The following is an 18402-nucleotide window of genomic DNA, read 5'->3' on the forward strand; positions in this document are numbered from 1 at the left end:
GTTTACCAAAACATGGATCTGGTTCTCCAGGAAAACGCAGCTGATATGAAGGTTTTACCTGACAGGCAAATTCACTAAAAGAGAAACTTGTTTTTAACAAAACCAGGACGGAATGCCATTCTTATTATGAAGTGCTTGACCTCGAATGAGACTTCAATTGAAATGCCTGCATACAGTCACTAAAATGCATGTGCTCTTCCCAGACAAAACACGTGCAAGGTTCACATACCTGTAAGGGCATTTCTGGATCAAATTCAAACTGAGGAATAAGTTTAGACCAAGGTTCAAACTTCTTCGTTTCTGGATCAATGTAGAAGTCAAAGACTGTGCCCTGAGAGGGAAACTTGATAGTCTTGAATTCTGCCACCCACCACTTGCTGAACTCCACTCTGTAGTCCACAAGCTATAAGACAAAAAGTGGAGAAAATACACTAATCTGGATCAATTAATTAGTAATGGAGAATGTTATCTATCCCAGTCCACCAGAGCGGGATTAGTCCTTAAAATATATTCCACAGCATAAAGTTCTTATCATTTTTCCTGCTATTAAGCCTAATTTTTCATTTTCTTCATTTCTGCTCATCAGTCCTATTTATTCATCTAAATAATTCATCCTCTGTGTTGATCACTCTTGGTATGTCTGAGACTAGATAGATGGATCAATTTGAAAAAGAGAAATACGTGCCTATGACTAAACAGACCACTTGATTGATTCTTGGTGCCTACTTCTTCCAACAGACAAGGACACAACATCCGTCTACATCTGTGCTCATGGTCAGTCACAGCACGCATACCAAAGCCTTTCCTCATCAATCACACCACTCTATTCAGAGTGAGTTGTTGTCTTCTGGCTTCTTTTCAAGCCACAACGTTTCAGACAAGCAGGACTGCAGACCCCAGCGTACCAAAGCAGCAGCGAGGGGCTGCCCCTCTGACCCCGCCGTGATTCTGCGCTGCCACATTCCCCTCAAAGCACCCGTTTCCTTGCTTTTCCCCATTGTATCTTTCTACACATGGAGATTTTGGAGCATCTGAATTTTTTCAACTGGGGTGACAGTTTTGCTTTAGATGCTGGGTCAGGACTCACAAAATGTGCTTAGTCCCCTCCTCTGCCCTAGGTCTCCTGTATGACATTGGGCCAGCCATTCTGCCCAAACACCTTCCCATGTGGACAATGGGAACTGGAGAGAGGTGGAGGAGAGGAGGAGAGGAAAACTGCTGTGAGAAAGATGTTTGTGAAATACCGGACGCATCATTTAGCCCGTTTTAACAGCACAGTTTGTTCCTGGGGTGTCTGCGGGTCTCTCCTCCCCATAGCCATACAATGTGGGGTCACCAACACATTGTCCATAGGCTGCTCGGCCTCCATAAGGAAACCTGGGTTTGTTGCTGAACTGAACCAAGTGTCCTCCATAAAGCCTCCTGAGCCACAGTCCCTCAAAAGACCAGTGGATTTGAAAAACACATTAACAGTATCCACGATTTTGCAGACTCGTGCTATTCAGAGAGGCAGAATCCCTGTAATTCTCCATTCTCCTGTTGTTATAACTCCTCAGCAGCGGCAGCAGAGTCGCCCGCAGTGGAGCGGGACGTGCGTGGCTGCTAAAAGCTTTCCCACAAGGGTGCCCTTACCCCCACAGCCAAACCGCCTGCAAGCGCGCTGTGCCGCGCTGCCCGCCCTCCCTGACCCCGCGGTTAAATGGAGCCACTCCAGCCCCAGCTCTATTGCCAGAACGGTGTGGAATTCAAACCACTTCCTTAATAAAAACCCCATATGGATTACCGCTAATTTCAGAGCCAGGAAATGGCAAATCTATCATCTGTTTTTATACAGGGGCCCCGCTACCCACCAACAAGCACCGAGTAGTGGGAAGCCTCCCAGACTGTTTCTCCTGACATTTCGGCCGCGAAAGGTCAGCGCGAAGGGCACCTTCGGTGGAAAGCAATAAACAGATTTTATATTGGATCATTTTTCATCAGGCTCCCCATTGCTCGGACTGCTGTATCCTCGCACTCTCAGCTCTGACATTTACAGAGCATCGCGGGCAGTAACGCACAGCCAGGCTCCCGGCGGAGCCTCCCGGAGGGTCGCTGTGCCTGCAGCTGCTCCTGCAGCCCACCCAGAGCCACTACCGCAGGCAGGAGCCTGGCCTGATGCACCCGAGACTGACTGTGCGGCACGGGGAACACAGCGGCCAGCTGCCACAGCACCGCACACCAGCATACTTGCGCTTGTACTGCTGAAGCAAAGACAAGTAGTGCTTCCCAGGCTTTATTGTGCTTTGTTTTGTTTCTTTAAGTCATCCTAGACTGGCAACACTAAGGCTGAGTATTTCCCAGCTGGCACATGGGAAATGGAGGCTCCACAAGGACCGAGGAAGCTGGTCTCGCACAGGTCATTCAATGGTCACAAGGTGTGATGGCACCAAGTGAGCACCCAGCTGAGCTTGAGCTGTGTTGTTCAGCACTTCCTGAAGCATCTGATCCTTGGCATGGAGCAAATCTGAAGAGACCAGCAGACACTCTAGGTCTGGCGTTAAGGTACATGAAAACACACAAAGAGACCCCTGGGAGCACTTGAGCAGCCATCAAGAACGGCAGTGCCTCCACCCGAGCTGGGGAGGGGTGTCTGGTGTTACATTCGTGGAGAGACCTCCCGCATAGTCCAGACAACACAGAGTTTGACACGAGCCCAGCGGAGATCAGACGTGGATCTCCAAGCCCTTGACAGCAGTGCAGTGTGGGCAGACCCAGACATCAGGACTACACACTTTAGATCTGAGGATAAGGCGTCCTCTGACTAGGGGATGCAACCACCCAAGAGTAGGTGTGCCCCTGTGGCCACGAAAGTCAATGGCACCTGGGGTGCGTTAGGAAAAGTATGACCAGCAGGTCAAGGGAGGTTGTTCCTCCGGCTCTGCTCTGCCCTGGTGACAAAACACCGGCTGGTTTGTGTTATGTAGCACGTCTACCTGTGCAGTCAGAAGGCTGAAAGACTGCTCCACTGATACATCCATCTGATAAATCAGTCTTAATTTGATCACATTATGCACATCCACAGCCTTCTATAAGTTAACCTTATGTTTCTCCCCAGTGAAATGCATCTGCATAAGCAAACATCCCTCCACCTTTACCACTGACCCCTCAGCTGTTCTCCGGTGGTGTTACACCCTGGATAACGAGGCCTTTCGTAAAAGGAATTGTTGTGTTTCTAGTTTATTATCACCTATATGAGAGCCCCAGGAAAACAGCATTACTGGCATAGCACTATGTTTCAGAAAGTATGAAGAAATCAAAACAACACAAAACCACACAAACAAACTGTGTGAAAGATGCTGAAGAGGCATCTTCCGTCTTACCTGATCTCGAAACATTGATCCACCAAAGGCCCAGACGGCAGCAAAGACAAAGTAAAGTTCATAAAGCTCCTTGGGACAGTCAGGAGGTGTGTTCTCCTCTGCCAGGAGACATTCAAGGAGGTAGCACAACATCTGAACCATACTCTGTTCAGGAATGGGAATAATCTTCTTAAATCTAAGGGATGGAAATTAGAAAGCAATACGTCCATCACAACCCAGGAAGACTAGAAATGCTCTTTCAGAATACTGGCATTCTGCTTGTCAGCGGTACGTGTCCTATTCCCAGGTACAATAAAGAGAACACCCATTCTCACACTCAGACCCGCTGGCACCGGCACATATACAAGTAATAACAATAATCAGAAGTTTCAAGCATTTTAAAACTTTGATCTTCTTGAAAGAAGCAGAATGGAAGACTTGCTAAAGGCAATGATTTCCTGCAAGCACGATGAGTTCAAAAGCGGTCAAATAGAGGAGTAATAAAACAAACCCTTTCATCTTGCCATTTTACATTCATTTAAGCTACACTTACAGAATTCCAAACTAATATTGTAGCTGCACTGAAGTCCTCCATAAAGTAATTATAGCTATTTGAAAGGTTGGTTCTACGATTTCTGAATTAAGCAAGCTACCAAAACACTCAGCTCAGGGCTGCCTGCAGCTAATCCCGTGGATTTCACGCTCTGAGACAATGTTCAGCAAACAGAATGGGAAACGTCCGATTGACTTTGCTACCAACAGTCAAAACCAACTTGGTCCCACAGAGAGAAGTTCCCTAGCACAATGTTTAAGTCCTGATTCCAGACCCTTCTGACACATCCCCCTTTTGGCTGACATCTCCCATGCTCACTGATTTTTCTTTTGTTTTTAAAGGAAAGTGCAACTATAGGAAGCAAGTAGAGGATGGGAGATGCTCCCTTAAGTTTTCTGGGACTCTCCTTTGGCCAGTCCTCACCACAGTATGAGAAAGAGAATGGTTTCACATGATGATAAGCAAGAACCACATGACTTCCCTGTGGACACTGCTTTAAAGCCAAATCAAGCCAAGAAGCACTAGGACCCTTCCAAATACCCAAGTTCTTAATGAAAAATAACTTGTGGAGTGCGCTCAGGTCTAGCCTGACACATCAGGAGGCTGAAAAGCTTTCTCTTTGGGATCTGCCGGAATTATTTTCCAAGAGATAGAGAGTTGATACAGGAAATACAATAAAAATCAAATCAAAATCAGATGAAAACCAGATCTGACCAACACGATACAGGCAGGAGCGTCACTTTGCCCACCTCGCCCTGCTGGTTCTCTAAGCTTAAGCCAATGATGCTCAGGGCTTCCAGGGGCAAGGAGGATCATGTGCAGCACAACCCAGCGCAGCACAGCTGGGCTGGACAGTGGCAGGTGTCCCCATGCCCTCACCACGGGTGACACAATCACTCATCAGATGGTACCTTGTTCTGAGGGTGTCCAGGCAAATGGGCAGGTACTTATCAAACAAAATGGTCAGGTTGGCTCTTTCGGACGGGATCTCTCGCCTGTCGATCCAGCTGCTCACTGGAGGATTCCAGCCCAGATCCGACGGGTTGATGTACAGGATCCCTTTAGGCCCAGGGTAAGAGAGAACATATAGTAAAGACATAGCAGAAACTGTTCCTTTCTTCCAGCAGAGTTTACCAGGTACTTTCACACAACTAAAACCCTATCAAATATGACGGGACGTCCCATTACCTGCCCCCTTTTCCTGCCCCACTGCAGAGTAGAAACATGAACAGTGAAGAAACTTCACCCTTGAAACCACGGCGCTTTTCATGACCTTGCCCTAAATTCAGAACATTGTCTTGTCTGAGCAGTTTCATTGCTCTGGGCCCCATTTCCCCATGTGTAAAACTAGGGGACACCTCCATTCCCTTCTCCCATACTTCATGCACTTCTTCAGAAGATCAAGAACTCTTTGAGACAGATACTGTCCTTCTCCTCATAAAGTCCATCCAAAGGGCTTTGCACAACAGGAGCACTCAGCAACGCTGAAGCCATGATCACCCACCAACAGTCAGAGTGCTCTGGGTAAATCTCCAGGATGATGACAGCTCCACATGTGCATTTGGGGTCAGGATCCTCAGTTTGTCTGTCAAAAACCTGCCCTGTCCACCCACGGCCGCTGTGATCTCAGGTTGGGTACTTGCAACAGGAGTCAGGTTGGCCAACAGAAGACTGGTTAATGGCACTAGATCCTCCTGGGTTCACGGCAAATCCCAGTGCGGAGCTCAGGCCAGGACTCACCCGCTCGGGACACGGTTGCTGGGGTGGCTGTGCGCAGGTGGCTGATCTCAAACACCAACCGCATCGTTGGGTTCAGAGGGATTCTCTCATTGCTCGCCAGGGTCAGCACCTGCATTGGGCAGACAGACAGACAGAATGACATCTTCCCCAGGAACAGGAATGAAAAGCATTCAGCACTTTGCACTAAAAAGCTTGGTTGCTGCCAGCACAGTTCCTTGAGGGAATGCAGCTGATTTCCAGCAGGCAGTAGAACTGTCTTCCATGACTCAAAGGAACAGCACTCCCTTCGAGCGGCGGAAAAAGGTGTGGAATTATGACCCCACCCTATTTTTGAAGGGCCTGGAGTTACAATCAGGACATCTGTGATTATCCACGAGCCCAGTTCCAGGAAGGGAAATTACAATGAAACCATGATTTGAGCTATTTCCCCTCATGCACCATTTTCTATATGTGATATTGTTTGGTGTATCTGAAGAAACACAACCGCATTATTCTAGGAGGTGTTATTTCAGCATCTGCATTTTTAGGCTGAACCATGCCACGCAGTCAAAGAATATCTCCTTCTTTAACTTATATTCATTACCTTATTATCATCCGTCACAGTATTAAGAGACTCAATCCACATTGGATCAATATCTCCATCTAGTACCATCCACTTGGGACCGTCATGCGTGATGTTGGCCAGCTCTCGCATGATTGATGAAAACAGGCCTGGGAGGGTGACAGGAAGATGGTGATGAACACTGAACTTGACACCTGCTCTAACGGTTTTCTCCAGCAACACAGTAAAAATTACTCTAATTAATGCTTTCCTCTCAAACATGCACAACTCTATGTGCCTATACGTAAATATTACTATATCACAATACGGTTCTAGTTTGCTTTAAAGTGAAAAAAGGGTTATCAGTTATCACTACTGAAAATGATTGCAGACCTACGCACGAGCTTCATTCCCACCGAGAATCATAAGGGATAAGAAAAACGTAGAGTAGCTACTCAAAGGCAAAAGGCGGCATGAGTTATACAATGCAGAGAAAACCACCTGAACATGCCTAGGAAATCCTTATAAATATTTTTTTGTGGCTCAAAGTATATCAGGGCAATCAAGATGCATTAAACGCTGGGTCATGGCTTTAGTGAGACTGAGGGGAGAACAAGCACAGAATGACATTGAATGACAGAACAAAATGTTGGTAAAATCAAGGAGAGAGAGGATACAGAGTCTCAAGGGGAGTAAATAATGAATGTTAAGAAGACCACGAAGGCTGGGAATAGAGCAGCAGCACTGCAGAGCAAATGAAAACTCCACAAAACTATTGCTCTCCTCTACATGTGAAAATACCTCGGGAGATGCTGGTCCTCATGAAAAAACATCAGGCAAACATTAAAAAAAAGCCTCTCTTCCAGTGAATTGTGACAAGAACTCTTTTTTTTTCTCTTTTTTTCTCCAGGACAAGCTATTTCTTTGTGATCCAGATCAGGAACAGCTAGTGGCACCATCTGACTGAAGACAAAGCTTGTGCTCAGCAAATGCAGAACGGCTCACCTGGAACAGGTGTGCGATCCCGAGACTGGGTCAACAAAAATAACGCTTCAGCGCCTCTGCCTCCAGCCAGTTCCTTACGTGTTGGACACACGCCTTGGGAACCACTCCGACATTGTTAGCATCAGAAACAGTTGCTGTCTCAGGGCAGCAGGGCTTCCCTCGGATACACCGCGGCAGCGGGGAGAGGAAAGCGCCTCTGTCCCGACCTTGTGCATCCACAGCACACGGCTCTCTTGGGGTTTAAAAGAAGAGTTTTGTTCTGCAAAGAACACTTTTGGGATTCCCATATGGGACCTTTTACCACCTAACATGTAGGACCTTTTCAACTTCTGATAATGTGACAGGATAAAACTGGGGAGCGGAAAAGCAGGGGCTGATCTGTAAGGGAACAGGTCACCTCTTGCTAGGCTGTGGTGGAGATTGCCTTGCTGGTCTTTGACAACATGAAACAACATTTTCAGGAATGGTTACTGCAGAAAATATCTGCCTTGAAAGCTCAGGGAGGAGTGCCACTATTTCATTTAAACCATCGCAGGCCAGAAACCACTGGACAGTCACCTGTAAAATGTCCCTCCTGCTGTTCGGTGTCACCGCTGCCCTCGATCTGCAGCCACTGCTGCAGCCAGTCTGCACAGTTCAGGCTGTACCCTGCACGTCCCTCTGCCACTTTGATTTAGGCTCCCTAATTACAATTAGAAAGAAATTAACCTGGCATTGGAGCAAAGCAGGGGGTCGGGAAGGGTCCATGGCGGGGCCAGGGGAGGTGGGTGGCAGCTCATCTGCTGCTGTGGATGATTCATGGTAATGTCTTCCCTCACCTCCCCCGCACCTCCCAAACCCGCCGCACACGTAAATCGAAGCTGCCTTTATGTATCAGTCACAACCCAACATTTCCACTCCAGATTTTCTGTAATCTTCCAGCAAGTTTGAAATGTTCCTCAGGAGTAAGCAGGATCAACAGCTTGGCAAACGCTGGTGTGCTACAGAGATCGGGCAGCCATACTGAGTGGAAAAACTGACGTTAAGGCTGCTGTGCGTGCTATCAGCAATGAAAACCTGGGGATGGGACATTTTTTGGGGTCCCAGTGCACACCACAGTGCAGGAGGGACATCTCTTCCATCACTGGTCCAGCCAACTCCCAAAAACTGCCTGCCCCACTTAGGAACTGGTAAGTGTTGGTATTAATGGGCATTAAAATTATTCTTAGGGCAATAGGATCAAGTAGGCTTATGCTATATTTCCCATTTGAAGATCAAAGAGCTAAAACATCCTGTGTATCCTTTCAACAACAAACTGTCACGTGGCTGTAGGCAGCAGACAAGCACCTGGGCTCTCAGACCTGCACATGAAGAACCAGTCACCCTGCTGCTGCTCGGGAAAGTCATTAAAAATACCCGTCTTTATCTACATATTTCAGACATGAAATGACATTTACCGTCTTTCCATTCTCTTGTTGCTGGGTTAATGATGCCAAAGAGCTCATCATTGGTGACTGCCTTGGGGTTGAGGTCTGTCCAGACAGGACGCCGCTTCATTATCTGGTAAGTCCTGTTCAGGGATCTCATCACCTGAGACTTGCCCGTGCCCGCGTTACCCACCACGCAGACAGAGTGCCGGACCGTCAGCAACTCCTCCAGCTGCACCACCTGAGAAAAACACTCCCAAATTTTAGACAAAGATGCCAAACTGAAGTTCAGGTCTATAAAATAGGTCCCACTGGGCCACCTCTTTAGAAAGACGTGACCCTGAGACACAAGCAGATTTGACAATTGAGTTTGGTCCAGCCACTCTAATCACAATGGGTGAAATCCTCAGCCTGCAGATAAACTTTCAGCGCTGTTTATACTTGACAACCACCACCTGATGAGGCCCTGCTCTCCAGGGGCTACACTTTCATGAGCCTACAAAAGTTGGCCCCTTTGGAAGCCCAGAGACTGATCCAGTGCTGACTTCAGGAGCAGGTGCAGCTGCCTCAGACCCAGCACAGCTGACTGCCCTCCAGCGAGATCTGCCTGCAAGGACAATGCTGTGCAGAGCTCTCTTTGTAGAAGCAAAGCTGTTTGAGAAAACCCAAATGATTTGATGGCGATGTGGGTGTAGCAGAAGATCTCTTGGTCTTACTTTGAGCACAAAGTTGTCCTCAGCCTGCAGCCGGAGGTCCAGCACAGCCTGCCTCACAAACGACTCAAAATTCAGGTCACGCTTCCGAGGCACATCCAGGGCAGGGAATAGATCCCCAATCAGCCCCATAAACACCGGCACATCATCCGTCACAATCTTGGGGATGTTGAAGTCACGAAGAGAGCGCATCAGAACCTGGTCTTCGGGTCGCTCTGGGTCATCTCGCTTGAGGGAGCCAGCAACAACCAGCACTGACTTAATGGCACGCAAGCCCCAGTCGTAGTGATCCCACACCAGAGGAAGAAAAAAAAAGAGGCATGAGTTTATGCTTAGACAGTACCATGTAGGGTGAAGAACCACCATTCCCAAACTGCCAGACTAGTAAGCAATGAAAATACATCTAAATCTGTTATTTGCATTGTGGCCAGAGACCTTCTCCAGCCTGAGTGACCTGGTTTCCATCTCAGGAGGTGAGATTCCCGTCAGGGACAGTATTAAAGAGTCAAATAATTCAGCTGTTCAGACCATCACATGGGCTCACAGTTGGCAGTAAGACAGCAGCAGGATTTGCACTCCAGAGACCAAAGCAATTTGTTTCACCTAAATCATAAAGCACCTATAGCAAGGCCAGCCAGCCCCCTGCATCTGCAGGAGCCACCAAGGTGAAAGGCTTGTTAGTCCATTATGAGGCCCCAAAGACCCAAGTTTCTCCACCCTGCCCATCACAAGATGACAAGCCTGTTTGGTCTCAGAGGAGGTCCAGGAATAAGGGGTCAGTAAAGACATTGCTGAAAAAGTACCACAAAACGGCATGGGAAGAACTCTCAAGCCAACAAACAACTGTTCATATTTCTGTCCTGTTAACACCCTCCAGAGCACAGCTCGACAGCTGACTGCTCTGTGTGGGAGGCCATGGCTTCCACCAGGCCCCTCAAGGCACAGCACCAAGTTTCTGCGACAGAGCATATCCCACCCAGCCTCATGCTGGCACAGCCAAGATCAGGTTTGTATCATCAGGAATCCTGATTCAGGTCTCCTCTGGACCCAGCTTCGATCTACACAAATAATGACAAGGAAAAATCTGATTTGCTTTGCACTGACAGTAACTCTAACAAGACCTGGAACCAGCCTAAGGCTGAACTCAGAGAGGGACACCATAAACCCTTTGCAGGCAGGAGAATCAATAGGAAGAGACTGGAAAGCAAAAGGTCACTGAATACTACCCCAAACATGGTGTCATTTAAACTCACTGAAAGGTCTCCCATTAATGCAGCTGGTCAAATGCTTTTGTCCCTGCAGATGCTCCAGTAAAGCAGTCTGAAAATTTTATTGCTCCGATGATCACCAACCCTCTCCTCCCCCAGCAGCCAGTGCAAATGCAGCCATTAAATAAAAGCTGTGAAACGTTAGCCATGGAGCTGAGCAGCACAGTGCCATGTTTCTGCTGATTTTGGAGATTCATCATACCACTCAGCCACAGAATCAGGCTCACCTGCTTGGACAGGAGCTCTTTGCAGAGTTGGTAGAGAGTAATGAACTTCCTGGCTAACACCCGGGCCTCGATGAATCCCTCAGCCACCAACATAATTTCACAGATCAGCTCAAAGTCTGGCACAACCATCGCACACGGCCTAAAATGACAGGTGAGGAGGCATTGCAGAACAAGTATTTCTTGACTACAGGTCTTACAGGCAGCGCATTTGCAGCTTCATCTTCTAGGCCTTCTTTTACGAGCCAGGTCACCCTCTGCCTTCCCCACGACAAGGGACAGAGCTCCTTTGCCCTGCCTGTGCGTGCCCAGACCCAGGCCTGTTGTGCAAGGCTTAAACTACCTGCGAATGCCCTATGCAAGTGAATTCCCCAAGGACATGAGGTCGAGCCTGGATGTTCCAAAAGACAGTTTCTGCCAGGTCACAAACCCTGACCTGGACTCACCTGGAGAGAGCTTTTAAATTCTCAGGTAGCTCTGTTCGCCCTGCGTAACCAGGGTTCATGGTGATGAAAATGCCTACTGATGGTACTAAGCTGATGTCTTCTCCAAGAAAATGGAAGGATTTCTTCTTCTCCCGTATTGCATCCTGCACGCTCTTCACCTAGAAATCAAGACAGTACTATAGTATCAGCGTTCACTTATGAAAAACACATCAGACAACGGTGCTTCCTTCGTTACTCTTGGCCTCGTGACAAATGGGGCTAATCACTGTTTTATTTTTTACCGGCAGCATAAAGCTTTATACACTGTTTGGAGTACATCAGCATGGCAATATCAATTTCCCATCTCAGTCAAACTCTGGCAAAGCAGAAAAAAGAGCTGAAGAGAGTGGAAAGTCAAAATGCAAAGGAGTTGCAAGACTTCACACCTTTGCTCCATGAGACAATGATGAACGTGGGTCAGGAAGAGCAACTCAGGAGCGGGAAATGTCCCCAGCACTGCCTGCATTCACCTTGGCTTTTGACATCACCTGTGGGACACTGCTCAGCACATCTCACAGCAAAAACACCACCAAAGGCTCCACCATCTCTGAACCAGCCAGCCCAGCAGAGGTCTGATGTGTGAGAGAGACACAGGGCAGTACAGGTATCCACAACATAGCCAACACCCAAACGCACTCCCCAAAGTCTATCACAATATGGGCCCATTATTCCCTTTACCCATCTCACCTCTCCCCACACAGCGTTGCTCTTCAGGACATCCCAAAACCCTCCTGTGCCTGCTCCGTTCCCTGACCAGGCCCAGAGAAGGGGTAGCACCTCCCAATAAGCTTGGCCTCAGCTCAGTTGTAAACTGACCACTTGATATCACTTTTAAAGATTTTGGGACATCAGATGTTTGATTTAAAACCAAAACCAGAAGGCAGAAGCTGTAAGACCTCTCCTAACACCTTCACTCACTAATATTATATTGTTTTTTATATTTGCCTGATTGCAGCTTTGTTCTGCTCATTCCTCTCCTTCCGAAGAGTTCACCTCTCTGCAAACAGCACCTCAGCGAGGGGCAAATCTCTCTCTATTCACCGCTCTAACCTCACTACTGTTTGCCATCTCAAAGTAAAGCAATTAATCGAATTTTTCCCTGTAAGGAACCATATCGACATCAGCTGCATGAGTAAGACAGCCAATTAAACATCGCCATGGTAACACTCCTAATAGCAGCCAGGAGACACCATGATGGAATGACGGCCGTGCCGCTTTCTTCAGCTGCCACGCTCCAGCCAGGAGCGAGGGAACCATCAGCAGTTGAGTCATTCCTGGGCTTCTTTTGTTCAGCTTCCCTTTTTATTTCAAGATCCTCAAAGACTTTTTTTCAATGACAACTTTAAACTAGGACCTGACGGAAGAGAAATTGAGAGGGAATGATACATAAACTCTTGTACCTGCCTGGGGCTTCTCTGGGATGCCACATAAGGTACCAATTATGAGTGAAACAGGTGAGAAGAATGAGGAGTTCATGGAGGGGTTAAGAACAATGTCTTTGACCGAAACATTTACAGAAGCGTAGAAACTTCTGAGCTTTATATCTTTCTATAACACTGAGCCCAAAAGGGAGTCCAGGAACAATTCAGCACCTCAATCAGGTATTAGGATCCTAAAACACGCACTCAGCTGACAGTTGGATCCTGAAGAACTTGGGCACTTTGGCACCTCAGTTTTCTGCACTGAAGCCCCCCAAGGCTTCCCCTGTATAAAATAATGCCAGGTTTCCTCATGGGCTGGTAAGAGGAGGGGAAGGAGGACGCGAAGTGACAGATTATATATATAAGCACGAGAGCGCAGGACTTTCTGGCACGATGGGGAGGCCAGTCTCCCTTCCAGCCCTTCTCCAGGGATGCTGCTGCGCTTCACACGAGACTCACCAACACAATGCACTGAGCAGCTAAACTACAGAGGAGATGAGAAACCATTCGCCAGGGGAAACACCCATGCCCAGCTGGGCACCGCTCCAATAGCTCTGTCCCAGGTTTAATCCCACGGTGTCAGGGTACCCTGGGCAAGCGCGTCAGCAAGGGCCGCAGATCTGCCCCAGATTCCAGCTCCCGAGTGTCACCAGCTGACACTGGCTTTTGGGAGCACCACGGGGCTGCGCACATTCCTCCAAGGAATGGTGCCAGTTGGCCAGGAATACCTTCCAAAGCCACTTGGCAGAGCTGTCGTTACAGACACCAGAACTAAATCCACAGCCATATAGTTTTGGAGACAGGTTAAGAAAATTAATCCTGAATGTATTCCCATTTCCTGAGTATGACACACAACCTGTGCCTGACCAGGGGTGATAAGGAACCCCCAGAAGTCCAGCGGATCTGCCCCAAACACCCCTCTTCCCCTCTGTGAAAATTATTCCCTACATTGCAGACTGAGCAGCCGCAAGTCAAGGCAGCTTCTCTGTCTTGAAACGATGTGCTGCAATTATCTCACAGCAGATTAATGACACGAGTGCTTTCCTGAGGAGGAACAGGTACAGAGCCATGGTGCGTAGTGGTCTGGGAAAAGATGCTACAAAGAATTGTCTTGGCACAAATGCTGTAACTGGGGCAAGAAAAGTGACAAATAGCTTTGCAGCACGTAACTGCGACATCTTGGCAGTGCTGTGATATTCATGTGATTAATCTTGAGATCTAATCCCACACCTGCCTATACACAGAACTGAAACCGGCAATATGCAATTGCCATTTTTACCCTTGCTCCAAAGACTGCAGAATGGCTCTGCTCTGTTTGTATTTATTTATGAGTGTTTCTCCACTCACCTGTACAGCAACCACAGAAAGGACCTCAACTGAGATCCTGTTAAATTCATCAAAACAGCCCCAGGCTCCCGTCTGGGAAAGGCCTTTGTAAATATTCCCACACGACTGGAAAAACAAAACAAAAACAAAGATTACAAGAGTGAAATCATAAATGGAATCAACTCCAGCAAAAAATTGATTTGATTTCCCAGCCTGTTTATTTATAGCAATTTACAGTCTATTGTGGGTATTTAGAAAAGTGCATGGAAACAGCAGGCACAACTCAATTATAATATTTATAGCTCTGCGCAGCTTGCCACTTTATCTGCTAATTGCACTTTCTCGATATATCTGTGCACCAGTTTCATTTAAAGGTCACTTGTGCTGAATTACTGATGGTCCCGTTTCCTGGGAGAGCCCATAAGCTAAATGAAATATGATCCGAGGCTACCAAAATCACTGTACCGTGCCAGACCGGCAGAGAGCAAGACTCAGCCTAATGATTCAGTGCTCTGTAGCGGCTGAAGGTTCACTATGTTTTGGGTTTATTCTGGGAGAGGATCCTGAGAAAACCAGGACAGGTCCCTCCCCGTGCCAGGGGCTGCCAGGTCGCGAGCACGCCGAGAAGAAACGACCAGGGTCCAACTATCAGCGCAGCCTTGGTCTCAACTGAACAGACCAACATTTTTGAAGAATTACACATGAAATCTAACTCCAGAAAGGAAGGGAAATGCATAATGAGGCAGAGAAGATAGTTCGGGTCTCTGCCTCCTGAAGAACCTTGTGCAAATCTTAGAGAAGGAACGGGAGGAGAAGGAAAAGGCATTCAGCTTAAAGGAGTGTAGCAGGGATTTGGAGAGAGGTGATCACAGGATCCCAGGCTGGTTGGGCTGAAGGGACCTCTGGAGATCCCCAGTCCAAGCCCTGCTCACGCAGGGTCACAGAGCAGATCACACAGGTGGGTCCAGGCGGGTTTCAATGTCTCAGAGAAGGAGACTCCACACCCGCTCTGGGCAGCCTGGGCCAGGCTCTGGCACCTCCCAGCAAACAAGTTTCTGCTCATGTTCACATGGAGCCTCCTGTGTTTCAGTCTGTGCCCGTTGTCCCTCACCCTGGCGTTGGGCACCACTGAACAGAGTCTGGTCCATCCTCTGACACCCACCCTGAGATATTGATCCCATTGATCAGATCCCTCTCAGCTTCTCTTCTCCAGCTCAACAGCTCCAGCTCTCTCAGTCTCTCCTCACAAGAAAGAAGCTCCAGACCCCTCAGCATCTTTGTAGCCCACTGCTGGACTCTGTGCAGTTATTCCTTCTTAAACTGGGGAGCCCAGAACTGGACACAACTCCAGATGTGGCATCACCAGGGCAGAGCAGAGCGGAAGGAACAACCTCCCTTGACCTGCTGGTCATACCTCTCCTAATGCACCCCAGGTACCATTGGATTACTCTCATCCTTCAGGTTTGCTCGGGCCCTGAGCATCCCCAGCCCCATGTGACCGCACTGCAGCCGAGGTGGGAGCCATACCTTGTAGTCCATCTGCTCGGAGCAGTTAAACACGTACACCATGATGCCCAGGGCTCGCCCCAAATCTTTCGTAGTCTCCGTCTTGCCAGTGCCCGCAGGGCCTGCAGGTGCTCCGCTCATGGTCAGGTGCAGTGACTGGGTCAGGGTGATGTAACATCTTTCACAGTGAATGATGAATGAAAAAAGGAAATATGTCCAATAGGTCAACTGTGGGCTGCAGGGCAATAGCACTAGAGCATTGCACTCAGCAGAGCCTCTCCTCTGAAAAGCTGTACGTGAGCAGGGGTCATGTCTGAGCTGAAAGCCTTCTTGGCATTAATTACCACCTCTGCTCAGCTCTGTTTTCTCCAAGAGATACTCATCTTCCACCAAGGTCTGCCCAAACCTCTTCATGTCCAGCTTGTGTTCTCTCTGGATCCTCATACAACTCATGGATATTGGGCACATCTCAGGCAGTATGAGAAAAGGACAGCTTTTCTGGAAGACCTGTCACTGACAGAAACCTGCTCAGGTGGCCTATGAGTGAACCCAACTCAAAGCTGCAGCAAGTCCCAAAGTTTCTCCATCATGTTGATGATGGACACTGGGGTGGTGTCCACATGTGAGTATCTATACTACCTGTATAAGCCACAGAGGTGTAGTCAATATAGCCAACAAAACCTGATGATACCTGGGGGCTTGACGCAGCTGACTAACACAGGTGACTAGAGCCACCTGAGATGCTCTTGGTTGCTGAAATGTCACATAGGGTGGAGAGATATGACAAGGGGTCCATAGGAGACTTTTACACTTCTGGATTGGCAGCTGGAAGCCAGGTGGGACAACACAGAGTATCTCAAGTAACCCTAGGTGTCCCCACTGAGGCAACCAGGTAGATGTCTGCTTCAAGATGGGATGAAAGCTCTCTAGACTCACCAGCTTTATGGACTGTGGACATCTTGTGCACAGGAAGACACCCACAAGTGTTTTAATGTGTGAGCTGAATCCCACCCAGGGATCTGATGTACAAATTCCCCAGAGGGTACCACCAAAAACCAGATAAGAGTTAGAGCTCGACCACTGGAGTGCTGGGACATGGAGACAGAACAAGAGGGATACAGGTGTCTGAACTAAATCCATCTTTGGTTGGCATCTCTCTCTCTACCTGTGTGGCAAAGCCCAGCTATGACATTGTGTCCCAGGGACTTACCTGTCGGTCAGCGGAGTGATCACAAGCCGAGGGGTATTGCCAAGGTATTCATAGGAGTACAGGAACTGGGCGTCACAGATGTTGGCAAAGCAGTGCCGTTCCTCATCTGACCATCTGTGCCGGAGCTGTGACAGCCAAATGAAGGCCTGGGCATTGTCCACCTGCAACACACCCACAAACACCATCACAGGAAGGCCGGGGATGCCAGACACATGCAGCTCGGGGGCCAAAATAGCGACTGCTATAAAATTTTCATGGGGGATGACTGGTCCTCACTGCAAGGCAGGTGTGGTGAGGAAGGCCGCCTCCTTGCAATGCGGTGAGAAATGTCACCTCCCCATCTCCCATCAGTAAAGGGGAGGAACCAAATTAGTGACCACATTGGTGGGAGAGGAAAAAATTAATGGCCAAGAGAAAGAGCCTTACAAAAAGACTCCTGAATAGATTTAAGAAGCAGCAAGTCATGAAGAAGGTCTCATAATGCAACCAGAGTGAGAGAAGGAGCAGAGGCCATCTAGACAAGGAAGAGGTTGCAGACAGCACCAAGGAAACAGACTGGGGACAGGTGGACAAAGACAGGCATGGCCAGCGCTCTCTGCACAACCAGCAGGCAGGTCCAGATGCATCACTTCACCCCAGGCTGGACCGAGGCACCACTGAGCCCAGCTGAGCCTTGAAGACAGAAACCCTGTGAGCAGCCTGGCTGCCTCTGAGATGACACAGATGAGGGAAGAGCCACAACCCAATACATTCAGGGCATCTTCCCACCCACCTGCAAGGCTAAACACTTGGCATGGTGTCAGGGACAGGGGAGTAGTGTGGGAGAGGTGTTGCAGGAGAAGGGAGTCCCACATAAGTCCCTGTGGCCCCACACCAGACAAAGGACGCTACAAAGAACAAAGCTTGAATGCTTTTTCTTACTTTCTAAAGTCAAAACTGAGACTGAGTCCAGCAGCCTCCCAACACACCACCATCATCCACCAGCACATGTCTTGGCACCAGGACGCAGTGCCGCGCTCTCACTCCTGGTGTGAATCTGCAGCAACTACAAGTTGGTGTTGCAGGGCCATGACACAGCACAGCTCTGCAGGCTTACAGGGGCTTTCTGCACACTTACTACAAACATTGTAGAAATAAATTTAGTCATACGTCTCCCACTGAGACCGGCAGTGATCTGAATGGCCAGTGGTTGGGCCCCCTGAAGCCCCCTCTCCAGCACCCACAGAACTGTGCTGAACTGCCAACACCAACCTTCTGTGCTATCATCTTTGCCACCACATCCCGAGCATGCACATCGATGGTGCAAATGGTCATGATTTTCTGTCTGTCGCCCTTGGAGAGCTGCCCGATCAGCATGGTAACGAGGGTGTTCAGCTGGGTCACTTGCTTCTTGTGATATTCCTTCATCGCATTCTCGTAGCCTTCCTCCACCCTGGCAAAGGCAATCCCAACCTCGGTTGTCCACCAGATCTGGGTGCAGCAAAGCGCCACCTAGGGAAATAGGCTGGTTCAGTATCAGGGAAAATACCAAAGCTTCCTTATGTTCAAGAGTGTCGGATCCACAGGGAGATCAAGGATGAAACATCTGTGACATGAAATTAAGTATTTTTTCATACAGTAGTCACAGCAGACAGTACAACAAGGATCTGCTCCATGACATTCATTT

The 18402-nt window shown here is 48.5% G+C and overlaps 1 pseudogene; it reads right to left on the reverse strand.

Annotated features, from left to right (window-relative positions):
• The window catches only part of LOC139825811 (dynein axonemal heavy chain 9-like), a 248318-nt pseudogene that overhangs the window by 175254 nt on the left and 54662 nt on the right, over positions 1 to 18402 (reverse strand).

This window comes from Patagioenas fasciata, chromosome 29 (genome assembly GCF_037038585.1).
Source record: "Patagioenas fasciata isolate bPatFas1 chromosome 29, bPatFas1.hap1, whole genome shotgun sequence".
NCBI classification, from domain to species: domain Eukaryota; kingdom Metazoa; phylum Chordata; class Aves; order Columbiformes; family Columbidae; genus Patagioenas; species Patagioenas fasciata.